Source organism: Dendrobates tinctorius, unplaced genomic scaffold (genome assembly GCF_039654945.1).
Source record: "Dendrobates tinctorius isolate UK_male_01 unplaced genomic scaffold, ASM3965494v1 ptg000129l, whole genome shotgun sequence".
In the NCBI taxonomy this organism is placed as follows: domain Eukaryota; kingdom Metazoa; phylum Chordata; class Amphibia; order Anura; family Dendrobatidae; genus Dendrobates; species Dendrobates tinctorius.
In genome coordinates, this window is record NW_027361797.1 from 48,121,063 (window position 1) to 48,134,987 (window position 13,925).

A 13,925-nucleotide genomic window follows, 5' to 3' on the forward strand; every position below is an offset into this window, starting at 1 on the left:
AGAAATTCAGCAGCAGGAAGGAGAGACATTGAGGAGCTGCTATTCAGACTAGATGGGCAAAGATTCTGCAGCAGCAGGGAGGAGGTACTCTGAGATGTCATTCAGACTACGGTAGAAATTCAGCAGCAGAAAGGAGAGACATTGAGGAGCTGCCATTAAGACTAGATGGGCAAAGACTCAGCAGAAGCAGGGAGGAGGTTCTCTGAGGAGATGCCATTCAGACTATGTGAGCAGAAATTCAGCAGCAGGAAGGAGGGACAGTGGGTAGATGTTAATCAGACTATGTGGGCAGAGATTCAGCAGGAGTGAAGTGGGACACTGTGCAGTTTTCTATTTGCAAAGTTGGAGCTTAAAATTTCATAAGGAATTATATTGCTATTATGACAAGGATTTTCAAAGTAAACACAACAGCCTTATCAGGTCCAAGAGATCTATTTACTAATGGATGTAGTTTGTATCATGAAATCCGGCCTTTGATTCTGTGGATCACCTTCCCTGTTTAGATACAGCAGAATTAAATATTAATAAAGTTGACCAAATAAAAATAATCTTTCTGAATCCCTTGATAGCTGTATACACTTCCCATTATAGCCAGCATTATCAGCGTACAGTACTAGGCAGGTATTAGTACCAACCTATACAAAGGCCGTTATACTGCCCAACCCTTCACATGTCTACGCCAGGAAGTTATGCAGCCAGCGTATTGCTTCCATCTGTTAAAGCTGTTGTCCATTGTAACCAAGGAACCCCCCAAAAATATTTTTATTTGAATTTGGAGAAAAAAAAAATCTCAAGTTACAATATTGTTATCAACCCCGTGAGCTTAGCAAAATTCCCTGCTGGTTCAGTAGTCTCCATGTCAGCGTTGTCTTGTAAATCACTTGACATGGGATTATGTTTGCCCAGGTGATCGTTTAGCTTGGTTTTCCTTTTACTTTAAATTCTTGGCTAATATGGCTGGAATGAGCAGCTCCACATAACTGTACAAAAGGGAAGTTCACTCATGTATTGTGTCCTGGAGACTTCAAGAGAAGAAAAGCCCCGCTGACAGAAATGTTCCTGATGGCGGCGGGCTGTATCGTAAATCCTACGTTTGCATTAGGAGATCCTGCCTACAGCAAAGTTGGCTAGATCTCCATGGTGGAATCATATATACAGTATATTTGTCATGTATTTCTCAGAAAATCGAGCCACGCACCATTATCAACCCCACCAAAAAATTACAGATCCAATGGATCCGAGTTTATATTTGTAACTGAATAGACATTGTCTAACTTTAAGGTATTCATATTTATATCAGGGGCAGAGTAAAGACCCCCACATGTCAGATAAAAGTTAGCCGGACCCACGGATTTGGCGACATCGTCCAACGAGCTGTTGTATATGGTGGTCTCCTAAAGAGGATGTTGGGGGACAAAGAGATTAGGTGGTTGATATTCTCAAGAAGGACACAGGAGCGCTCAATTCCTCCGTATTGAGGAGACCAGAGAGATAGCCTCCCATAAACCTTAGATAGCTGTTGGCCATTAATCGTTCGGTCAATCGTTCATCCGGCACAGGAGCGTTCTTAAACAGCAGACTGGTGAATACTCATATCACATACTTGCAGTCACATGGCCGTCACCAAAGAATCCTAACAGCGTGCGGTGTGCGCAATGTGAGGATTCACAAGTCTGCAGTCACATAGAGTGACTGAAGACTTGTGGTTTAAGGCCGCGTGCACACGTTGAGTATTTGGTGAGTTTTTTTTACCTCAGAATTTATAGGTCACAATCATGAGAGGAACAATCAGTGGAAAAGTATAATAGAAACACATCAGCACTTCTGTATTTTTCACCCACTCCTGGTTTTGGCTTACAAATACTGAGGTAAAAAACGCACCAAATACTGACCGTGTGCACATGGTCTAAGGCTGGACAACCCCTATAATGCTTACAATGTCATACACACAGTGGTACTATAACTGCATTTTATACAGAGCATTAATAAGGCTCCTATAGAAATTTATAGCACCTCCGATGTACAGATTTTTTTTCTAATTACCTTATTTTTACAAGTCTATTCTATATAGCAGTATAGTTTACCTTTCACATATTCAATGTTTGGTATGTATAGCATGCAGTCACACTGTAGCTGCTTACGCCTGGTCACATTTGTTTCATTCTGATAGGAGATGCTGGTGAATTTTTGTTTCTTAGGTTACATCTTATAATAAAAATAATCATATTTCAGAGATGAGCTAATCAAATTTGCCTTGAATTTCACAAAAAAATTCTAATTTACCAGAATCAATTTTATGGTTATTCGCTTCCCTCAAATCCAGCAAAATGTTAGCCCATTTTGCTGGATTCTTTTAGGGCCAGGAAGATTCTTCTAGGCTCTTCGGCTCCTCCAGTGCTGACTAGGCCTCACAATGTTGACTAAACCTCAATGTCATGACAATGCAGGGTGATGCACTCCATGGCATTAGAATCATAGAATCGTAGAGTTGGAAGGGACCTCCTGGGCCATCTGGTCCAACCCCCTGCTCAAAGCAGGAAGAGCTTTGTGAGGCCTAGTTTGTTTTGGAGGCACTGAAAAGCCCTGAAGAGCAACCTGCAGAGAGCAGGGTATTATATATATTTTTTTAATCCTACTTTTATTCTCTGAGATCTGAAGAAACCTTAGAACAGTTATGTTCTGGAATTTCGAAGATTTCGCTCATTTCTACTGGATAGAAAACCAATACAAGAACATAAGAAATCTAGGAAGGGATGAGCATTTTTTTCAAAATGGTGCACAATTAACTTTGGAAAAATTCAGAAGAAAATGGTCATGGACTTACAGTAGAAATGGGAAAATATATATTTCTAATGTTGATCTGGGTCGCCCTCCGAGGGCTGTGGGGTACTCGGTACCGGGCTGGTGTCAGGGGGATGTGTCACAGCAGTGGTGACCCGGTCCGTGGCCCTGGGCGCCCAAGCAATGGGGAGATGTAGTTAATGGTAGGATAGTTTGTGACGCCACCCGTGGTGTTTGGCAAATATGGTGTTAGGCCAACGCTGCATACAGATCCGCTGGGACTGGTGGTAGGTGCAGCTTAGATGGTAAAGCTCCCCACAGGTGGAGCTGTAGTCCCAGGGCGGTGTAGATGTAGATGTAGCTGGCACGGGTATGTAGCAGTGCCGAAAGCGTAGGGAACAGACAAGACACAGCGGTTGTAGTTTCTGTACCTTTACTGAGTATATGCAGTCCAGAGTCCTGATTACAGATGGTATTGGAGCAGGCTAGCCAGGAAGCAGATCAGGATTCTCTCTCAGCAGAAGGGCTGTGCAGTCTCCTTCCTAGCGCCTTGAGGTGTGAAGCACTCCAGTACTTAGTTACTCTGGAATGCCTCTCTTCAGATGTTCCTAGAACTTTACTTGTATGACAGACAGCTGTAGCCTCTCTCGGGGACTCCTCTCCTGAGTTCTGGCTCACTAGTCAATTGCTGTTGTGTCCCAAGTCTTTGCTGGGAGCAGGGCATTTACAGCCTCCTACTCCTCTGGTATCTGTGGTAGGACCGTCAGTATCCGTACCACCGTGGAGACCAGGCTCCAGTTCTGTGTGCTATCAAGCTGAGGGAGCTCGCCTTCTGCAGCTCAACCTCTCAGCTTTGCACCTCCCGTCCGCACACTTCACCCTCCGCAGACTATCTGATCTCTTTCCCTCCTGGCCCTCAGAGGACACCCCTTTCCAGAATCCCGGTTCATAGTTCCCCCTGCTGGCCCGGAGTGGAACGGTGTTGCATGCATTAGGTTAACTGCTGGAGAGACCCCTCACTGCTTCCAAGCCTGGCATTACCCTCCCCTGGAGGAAGGCAAAGCCAGTGTGGCGACCATACCCCTGGGGGTGCCACAGATCTTTTTTAACTTAATAAAGGAGTCAATGTGATGTGGAGTAGTGATAAGACTACAGAGGTAATACTTTTCGCATGGTGTGCACAGCCACATGCGGGAAGTAAGCGGAATAATGCTTTCCTATAGGTGAGGGATCGCCGCGATTCCGCAAAATTAATGAGCATGCTGCGTTTTTTACCGCAAAGCGATTCCGCCGCGGTAAAAACCGCAGCATTAGCACAGCATTGCAGAATTCCATAGGAATGCATGGGATGCTTATTTTTTTGCGTTTTCGAGGCAAAATCGCGCAGTTAAAACCGCCGCGGAAACGCAAAAAAAAGCCACGTGTGAACTCAGCCTAAAGGGAAAGCGGACCTATGTAATTTTTGCATTAGTCCTAGGAGCTTCTAGTTACGTCACTAAATCCCGGAAAAGTGTTGACTCTACATGATGTTTAGGAAAGGGGCAAGACTAAAGGCCCCGTCACACTAAACGATGCACCAGCGATCCCAACAAAGATACAACCTTGTCAGGATCGCTGGTACCTCGCTACATGATCGCTGGGGAGCTGCCAAACAGGCAACTTCACCAGCGATCAGGACCAGCTAGGACGCTGGTATCCACGGTAAATATCGGGTAACTAAGCGAGCGCGTCACTTAGTTACCCGCTGTGTACCTTAGATACCTGCGTGCTTGCGCTAGGACACTGGTATCTAAGGTAAATATCAAGTAACTAAGCGCACGTCACTTAGTTACCCGCTGTGTACCTTAGATACCTGCGTGCTTGCGCTAGGACACTGGTATCTAAGGTAAATATCAAGTAACTAAGCGCGCGTCACTTAGTTACCCGCTGTGTACCTTAGATACCTGCGTGCTTGCGCTAGGACACTGGTATCTAAGGTAAATATCAAGTAACTAAGCGCGCGTCACTTAGTTACCCGCTGTGTACCTTGGATACCAGCTCCCAGCGCCAGCACGCAGGTATCTAAGGTACACAGCGGGTAACTAAGTGACGCGCGCTTAGTTACCCGATATTTACCTTGGATACCAGCTCCCAGCGTCTGCTTACAGCACTGGAAGCTCGCTGATCGTCAGTCTCCCGCTGCCACGCGATGCGTGTTGGCCAGCGGGAGACCAGTGATCAAAAAATGGCCCAGGACATTGCTGCATGATCAGCAATACCCAGCGGGGGGGGCGGTCGGTGATGTGTGTCACACACAGCGAGATCGCTGCTGCGTCACAAAATCAGCGATCTCGCTAGCGATCTCGCTGTGTGATGGGGCCTTAAGAAAAAGCAGAGGCAGGTCTAGGATAGGGCGGGGGTAGGGGCGAGTCTAGGACAGGGCCTAAAACAGTTGAAGATTATCTTTTATTATTTTCTAACTCCTTCCCATCCCTCCATTATTATACTTTGGGGTATAAAGAGATCTCCGAGTATAATAAATGTCTTTTTGGGGCACTTTCGATCCCAAATGAATTTTATTGAGAACAAATCTACCGGACAAAATTTCTATTGGCTACATAAAGTTTTATCTGGTATACTCTAAGTACTTCAATCCTGAGGAGGACATGTATTTTTTTTAGAGATGTGTAACATGTCCTCATATTATTGTATTAATATACAGGACGATGTATGAATAGACCCTAAATTCAAAACCTTAAGAAATGCTGTGCTATAAAGTACGCTGCTGTGCTACAAATGATTCCCATAAGAAATCTGTAGGGAAGAAAAACGCGTAAAATTTTGGGAAAATTGTGCAAATGCTGTGTGTGTTTGTGAGGTCCTAATATTTGAAGGCTTCTTTAGTTTGCAATGGTTGGCAAAATTTGGAGTGCTGAAACATAGCAATTACTACTCCAAGTCAGAAATATTTGCCACTTTTTTCCAACCCATGTGAAAATATAGGAAATTGAATTTTTTTGTCTGGGTTTTGCATTGTATTTCCGTCACCTTTGCAGCAGCAGGTTTGGAGTTTTCTGGAGAACTTCTCTTTATCTGATTTCTAGGACCCACATCTATTGAGCTCATTGTGCAGGATATCAGATTATCAGTTTGGCGGATAGGAATTCTTTTCATTACAAAATGTTGAAATACTGCAGATAGACATCAATCCCGATCTTCCAAGTAAACTGAGTTCCATGTTCTAAGATTGTGTCTGATGAGGCCTCTCCTTTATGTCTAGTCTGAAACAAGACAACACAAGAAACAGGTCAGTGGTCTATTTGTTGCATTCGGTATGGTTATCCGAATGGTAAAAAATGTAAAAGGAGGCTAAAAAAATAGTTATATGGTACAAAAAATACAAAAAGTACAAAAAATATTAAATACAAATCACTAAAATATTTTTTATCGTCAATTGATGATAATTGGTGTAAAAGCAAAAGAACGGGCTGTCTCGTAAAATCAACTCATTTCCTAATGTCCTGTTAGAGCATAGTGATCTCATAGATAGGGGTCTGCCTTGGGACCCTCCTTTATGAGCTAGAATGAGAGAGAGTGACTCAAGTTCTGACATTTTTTGGCCTCTTAAAGTGAACTTGGTCAACGATGGACAGAGGAGTGGGAAGTCAACTTCCAGGGTGCAAAATTTTAGGGTGTCACAAATTTTTGCCTAACCTCTCCAGGATGGCAGAACTAGTCCCTGGGAAATTTTCACTGAGCAGCTAGCTTACTAGCAGCGTGCAGGAGGCCACCATGCAATAGCTACTTCCATTTTAAAGCCTAGCTTAAAATAGAACCCAAATGGACCCATACTTTTGTACATGTTCTCCTTTTGATTCTCTAAAGGAAACAATACTGAAATGTGGTCTTAGCTTTAATTACACCAATATTTTCAGATATGGGCCTTTTTTTATCTCTTTCTAATTTTCATAGTCTTTACCAATCGGATGGCGCTCACAGTATTCTTTGGGGGTCATGCCTTTAGGTTGCTTTGCATTATTACTCTGTGAGTAGAGATGAGAAGACTCTGATCCAGAGTCCAGGTCAGTTTTACCTGGAAGCTAGATGGGAGGCCCCCGAATCTCTTACCTTCCGACATCCCCGGTACGGCTTTTGACTTGTCAGGTCTGACGCGACGTCATCTGTGCCTCCCATCTAGCCACCAGGTACCATTGACCTGCACGCTAGGCCGGAGTCCCGCAAATTGATCTGCTCATCTCTACCTGTGAGCATCACCCCCTTGGTAAAGATCATAAAAGTTATCACTAACTGAAAAGGCCCATATCTCTGGAAACATAGGACAAAGGTGAAAAACAAAAATGCAATACTCAGGAAGGGGAGCAGCGGGAAATAATTAAGAGCAAGGACTGGGCCGTTTTGACCCGGTGACATGTCCTCTTTAAATATACAAAACTAAAAAAAATGATTTTGAAATTATTGTAGAATAGAATGTTATAAAATAGCAAAAATAGCCATACCCACCTTACTGATCCCCTGCTGCTTCGGGTCTGGCACTTCCCGATACCCCGCCGGTCTCCACCTCCAGGGATGACCTCCTAACTCAATGACATGCCCACTGTAGCCAGTCAGTGACGGGAGCGGGTTTGGGATGGAGAGCGATATTGTAGGCAGATGTATGAGGGATTGTTGTAGGTCTGTGTGAAGTCAACCACTATGGATTGTGGCCCCGGGAGAGGAACAAGGAGTAAATTTAGAAAAATAACCATGTCCTGATGGAAAAAGGGGAGATAAAAGGGCAGAACTCTTAAATATCGGACTGTATTGATGAAAATATTACCTATTATGGGAAAAACACTTGACATATTGGCTACGACTTTGAGGTGGTACATGTGGGTAGGAGATAGCATTTTTCGAATTCTGTGTAACTGCATAGAAACTGTTACTACTTCTTATCTATTGTCTTTGGTTCTCAAAATAATTGCTAGTTTATTTTCCCTTGTAGCAGCCAAAACACAGGTCGGAGGATGTGAACATCTCTCGGCTGCGGAAAAGACCATACATATTATATTCTGCTTTATTGTAATGCGTAGGAGCCAGAGTGATTGTCACATTCAGGATGCCTCAAGTTCCTTTCATCTCAATATAAAATGTTATTTAAAATCATAAACCTTGTACTTAAAAGAATTGATAAGCAGGTTTATTCCAGCATCATGATGTAAGGGCAGAGATTCTATCAGCATGTGATTATCACTAGAGGACTAGTACACCTGCTGCCATTTAATTCTCCATATTTATGAACTATGTATAACTCCGCCCCCACCACTGATTAGCAGCTTTCTGCCTATGCAGAGTGTAAACAGAAAGCTGCCAATCAGTGGTGTGGGCGGGGTTATACAGAGCTCAGCATTCAGAGAACTGCTAGATCTGCAGCAGATAAAATAATGATTTAATCAAAATTACAGCAAGCAGCTCAGTAAATGATACATCATTGGAACTGGGGTCTCAGATGGAGTAGCAAACATGATGGAAGATTCCCTTCGATTATTGTTTTACTTTTTATTTTATGAATCAACAGTACACATGAAAATAAGAACATTGTAATATATCTCTTGAGAGAAATCTGCTTCTTTCTCCTCCTGGACTGATCTTTCACTCTCAGTTCAAATATAAAGTCTGTATTCAGTGCAGACAGATTTCACCATTACTGAGATATTAGATGACAGTTGGTGCTTTCAAAATTCTATGGAGAGGGGGCGGGGCTAGGAGACAGACATTCCACTGTAAGTGCTCCAGAAATGACAGTTGCAGTTCTCCATAGAACTTTATAAGCACCAACTGTCATCTGTCTCAGTAGTGGGAAAATCTCTATTCCTTGAAGACAGATTTTACTCAAGAATTGAGAATTTTGAGAATGAATGATCAGTCCAGGAGGCGAAAGAGGAAAATTTCTGTAATAAAATATATTAAAAATTTTCTTAGTTTCATATGTACTGTCGATTTATGAAACAAAATTAACCCCTTTTTGATGTTAGACATAATAGTACGCCCACATTGGACATCCTCCCTTTGATGTGGGCTATGGTGGTGAGCCCACAACTTTCCCAGCCCATGTCAGCTGTTTTGAACAGCTGACATGTGCCTGGAACAGCCATGGGTGCAATCGCGATCCACCCGCGACTATTAACCCGTTAAATGCCGCTGTCAAACGCTGACCATCACGCCGGAAATCCGCCTATCGGTGACCCCGTCATGTGATCGCGGGTCACCGATGAGTTAACATGACAACCAGAGGTCTCCTGGAGACCTCTATGGTTGTCACTGCCGAATTGCTATGAACGCCACCCGGTGGATTTTTAAGAAACGGTAAATTACAAAGTTGCTTGTTTTTGCAAGCACTTTGCAATTTTACCAGTCTATCAAAATGAAATCAACTCTTTTAAGTCTATGAAAACACTAATGCATTCACATCCTACCCTTTGCTGCTATCCTTGTAAGTAAATAAATATAATTACTATATAGGTCACTCATTTAAAAAAATGATCTATTGAAGATTTATTAAATTTGCATTAAATAGTACTGCACTTCTTTGTGTTTGTTGTAACATGCTAGGGTTGAGCAAAACCATTCGGCCCTGGTTTAGTGGTCGGTACTGTGTGGCAGCAGGACCAGAGCTATACGAACGTATTACAATGTGCAAGAATACTAGGTGACTCTTTCATATTAGAAGGCCTATGAGATGGAAGGATATGGTGCATTTGGCCACAACATCATTATGTTTTGGGGTCTACTAATTGGAAGACGCACCCTGGATACCGTTAGGTAGTAGGAAGTTTGCCGTGGACAGGTCTGATTGCCACCTACTTTGATTGTCTACTACTGATTGTCTACCTACTTTGCCGAGTTCTGATGGTCAAGCATTTTCAATCTCCCCACTACCAGGTCTTTATTCCTATTCCCAGAGTAGTGATCCTCTATTCTTCTTCTGGCTGACAGAGGGGGAATGAGACTGACTGGTAAATTAATGTGGACTATTTTTATAGATGTCAGAGGTGGAATCAATTGAATGTGGTACTTACTGAGGACTACATTTTGTTAGGTAGCTGTCTCATCTTGGTGGCCAGTTTCCACACCCTTGCCCTATGGCTACCTCTCTTTGCTGTACTCCACGTCAGGTCATAAATTGGCCTGGTGTTCTTCAGTGACATTATCTCCAAAGGCTTTTTAAGGCCAATTTAGACAAATTGTAAACGGTGCAAGTTTCTGTTAACAGTGCAGGGGTTAATCTGTTCAGTTGAGAGCTCCTGGAGCTTTCCTGCTTTGATCTCAGCTGTTCAGTGTTGGCCTCTCCCCTCTGCTATATATACTCGTCAGTGCATATTTCTCTGAGGGGTATTCTCATTTATCCATGCACGGCTTAACTGTTCGTCTGGTTTGTGTGTTCGTATACACTGCTGCTCCTCACTTCTCTTGAGTGAGGAAGGGGACAGATAAGGGTGGATGTAGGAGCTCACTAAGGCACATGGCCCCGGGTCTTTCCCATCAGAAGTAATCCAGGGAGCAGAGATACCTAGGGCGCCCCTAACTTTGGGGATAAGGAAGAAGCCCCCAGACCTGGGATCTCTGGCAACTGTGCTGTGACATCATCTTTGCAAACGCCTGTGATATCCACAAAGCCCCAGACCTAGTGGTTTATCCATCATCTGCTGTACAATCACAAACTGTTATTAGAGACAGTTCACATTAAGCTTTTACTTGCTATGGATTCATTGGCCGACACTGAAAGCCTGGCCTGCTTCTTGGTATAATGTCCCCGATCCATAATCCTCGACGCACAACCAGCTGGTGCTGGCAACTATTTCAGCTTATTCAGCTCTCCACCTTTGGGCTTTGGTGCAGCTGCATCGGCTGCACCATTGATATTTAAGAAGAAAGCAGACCATGAGATATGACCCACCAGCCCACCCACAATCCCATGCATTAGCACTGGTTTTGAGGGGGACACAATACAGAAAAAATAGAAGAAGAAAAGATGTATTTTTTTGGTGGAAACATTCAAAAGTGATCGGAGAGGGGACAATTTCCAAACTTGGCACAAACCCTTTAAGTGTTTTGAAATAGTTTGTTCTTCCAAGAAGCCAAGCTTGGTCTACTACCAAGTTTAAACTTTTGTCTGTCGAAGTCTTATATTAAGCTGTGCCAGGTATGAAGCTGGGGTTTTGGTATGCTGTAAATGGGGTCTTTGGACCCTCTCAGGTATGTCTCTGTTGGATTGACATAATTTGAAGGTGAAAAATACATGTTGCCTGGCTATTATCAATGGGGTCAAGCAGGAGAATAGCAAAATTTCTTGGGAACCGAAAATCACAAAAACAACTTCTCAAACTTTGAATGCCCTTTCCAAACCACATCAAATGAATAGAGTCAACGTTACAATATTCTACTTCTTATCCCTGGACATTTACTACGCGGAGAGTGAATATTACAGAAAGCAGGGCTATTGGGCTTCAAATTATCTGTCTTTCCTGGCTAGGAAAAAGGGAATATTATACTAGGAACAGGTTATCCTGTAAACATTTCTCCGAGCTGATGACCTCAGTTTTCCCGAGCTCTTTGCTTAGCAATAGTATGATTGCCCAATCAATACACATCAATAGTTTCTCTATTATCCTTGAAGGCTTAGTGGTTGATCAGCACTTCTCCCAAGATGTCTCAGGGCTATTTGAAGCCGGGATTAGGGCAGGACTTCATTTTACAGTGTTATAGACCAAAGTGTAAACAGTTTTCTAAGACTGTTTACACTAGTAATAATCACTCCAAGGCAAAAAAAAAAAAAAGAGGAGTGTCAGTCATGGATAGGCCAAGGAGTTTTTTTGGCACAAATGCTTCCTTGGAATAATACGGTAATTGTAGATTATCACTTAAGGAAACATGCAGCCTTTCCCTGTAATAACCGCAAAATGCAGGCTGTGTTAGGGATGCTCACTTAGCGGTTGCATGGGCAAATTATTTCTCATATTATTCTTAAATATTTCCCCTTGAAGGATAAAAAAAAAGCTGTTAATAGCTGTGTGGCACCCCCAGGAGTATGGTTGCCACACTGGCTTTGCCTTCCTCCAGGGGAGGGTAATGCCAGGCTTGGAGGCAATGATGGGTCTCTCCAGCAGTTTACCTATGCATGCAACACAGTTCCACTCCAGGCCAGCAGGGGGAACTCTAAACCAGGATTAAGGGGAGGAGTGCTCTCTGTGGGCCAAGAGGAAGGAGTGGTCAGTCAGTCTGCGGAGGGTGAAGTGTGCAGACGTGTAGAAAGAGCGCTGAGGTTGAACTCCGGCTGGAGAGCTCCCTCGCGGTGAGAGCGCATGAGCTGGAGCCTGGTCTCCACGGTTGTATGGATACTAACGGTCCTGCAACAGACACCAGAGGAGTAGGAGGCTGTACATGCCCTGCTCCCATCTAAGACTTGAGGGCACAACAGCAGCTTGGATAGAGAGCCGGGACTCAGAAGAGAGGAGTCCCCGAGATAGGCTACTGCTGTCTGCCGTGCAAGTAAGGTTCTTGGGAACATCTGACAGGAAGAACTCCAGTGAACTGAGAACTAGGAGATCTTCACATATAGAGGCGCTAGGAAGGAGATTGCACAGCCCTTCTGCTGAGAGAGAATGCAGAGTTGCTTCCAGGCTAACCTGCTCCAATACCATCTGTAATCAGGACCCTGGACTGCAGTTATCAAGTAAAGGTACAGAAATTGCACCCCGCTGTGTCTTGTCTGCTTTCTACCCTTGCAGCACTGCTACATCCCCGTGCCAACCACCTCTACACTGCCCTGGGACTATAGCTTCACCTGTGGGGAGCTTTTACATCTTTGCTGCACCATACCGTCAGTCCCAGTGGATCTGCATGCAGCGTCGGCTTAACATCTCCCTTGCCGAACACCACAGGTGGCGTCACGAACTATTCCATTAACTACATTCCACTACCCTATTACTTGGGCGCCCAGGGCCACGGACCGGGTCACCGCTGCTGTGACACATCCCCCTGACACCGGCCGGGTACCAACTACCCCACAGCCCTGGGAGGGCGACCCAGCTGTATCTTAACTAGCAAAAAAACAACTTTTTCCTCATTTTTTGCCTTATTGTATTGCCATTGGTGATGCTACTGCTAAACAGTGCTTTGTAGGTGGACACCGCGTAGAATAAGTCTATTTTTCTCTATGGCAGAATTCCGTTTAACTTTCCCTGCATAAGGAGTATTCTCAGTTGAGTATCCTTCCCCCTCTGGAAGCTGACATTATAATCACTTCTTAACTTCCCTACACAAGGAGTCTTCTCAGCTCAGTCTCTTCCCCACTGTCACGCCGTCACTGTATACTCACCCGGCCTCCGCTCCCGCGCCGCAGCCCCCCGCCGTCCGACAGCCACAGCGGCCCCTTCTGACAGGTCCGCGGCCGACGGAGTCTCTGCATGCAATGCGCATGCGCCGTAGGCCACGGCTGCGCCTCCCTTCTGTCACTTGTGCTCCGGCAGTGCCCTGACCCGGAAGCACCGCCGGACCAATGGAAGGCATACCAGGCTGTCCTCCTTTGAGGGAGGTGCCTGATTATTGTGTTTGCTAGCACACTGGGCCCTGCTTCCTCATGTTCCTGCTGCAGTCTCACATTCCTGTACTCCGTGGTTCCTGCCGCAGTTTCACAGTCCTGTACTCCGTGGTTCCTGCCGCAGTCTCACAGCCCTGTACTCCGTGGTTCCTGCCGCAGTCTCACAGTCCTGTACGCTGTGGTTCCTGCTGCAGTCTCGCAGTACTGTACTCTGTGGTTCCTGCCGCAGTTTCACAGTCCTGTACGCCGTGGTTCCTGCTGCAGTCTCACATTCCTGTACTCCGTGGTTCCTGCCGCAGTTTCACAGTCCTGTACTCCGTGGTTCCTGCCGCAGTCTCACAGCCCTGTACTCTGTGATTCCTGCCGCTGTCTCACAGTCCTGTACTCCGTGGTTCCTGCTGCAGTCTCGCAGTACTGTACTCTGTGGTTCCTGCCGCAGTCTCACAGTCCTGTACTCCGTGGTTCCTGCTGCAGTCTCACAGTCCTGTACTCTGTGATTCCTGCCACAGTCTCACAGTCCTGTACTCCGTGGTTCCTGCCACAGTCTCACAGTCCTGTACTCCATGGC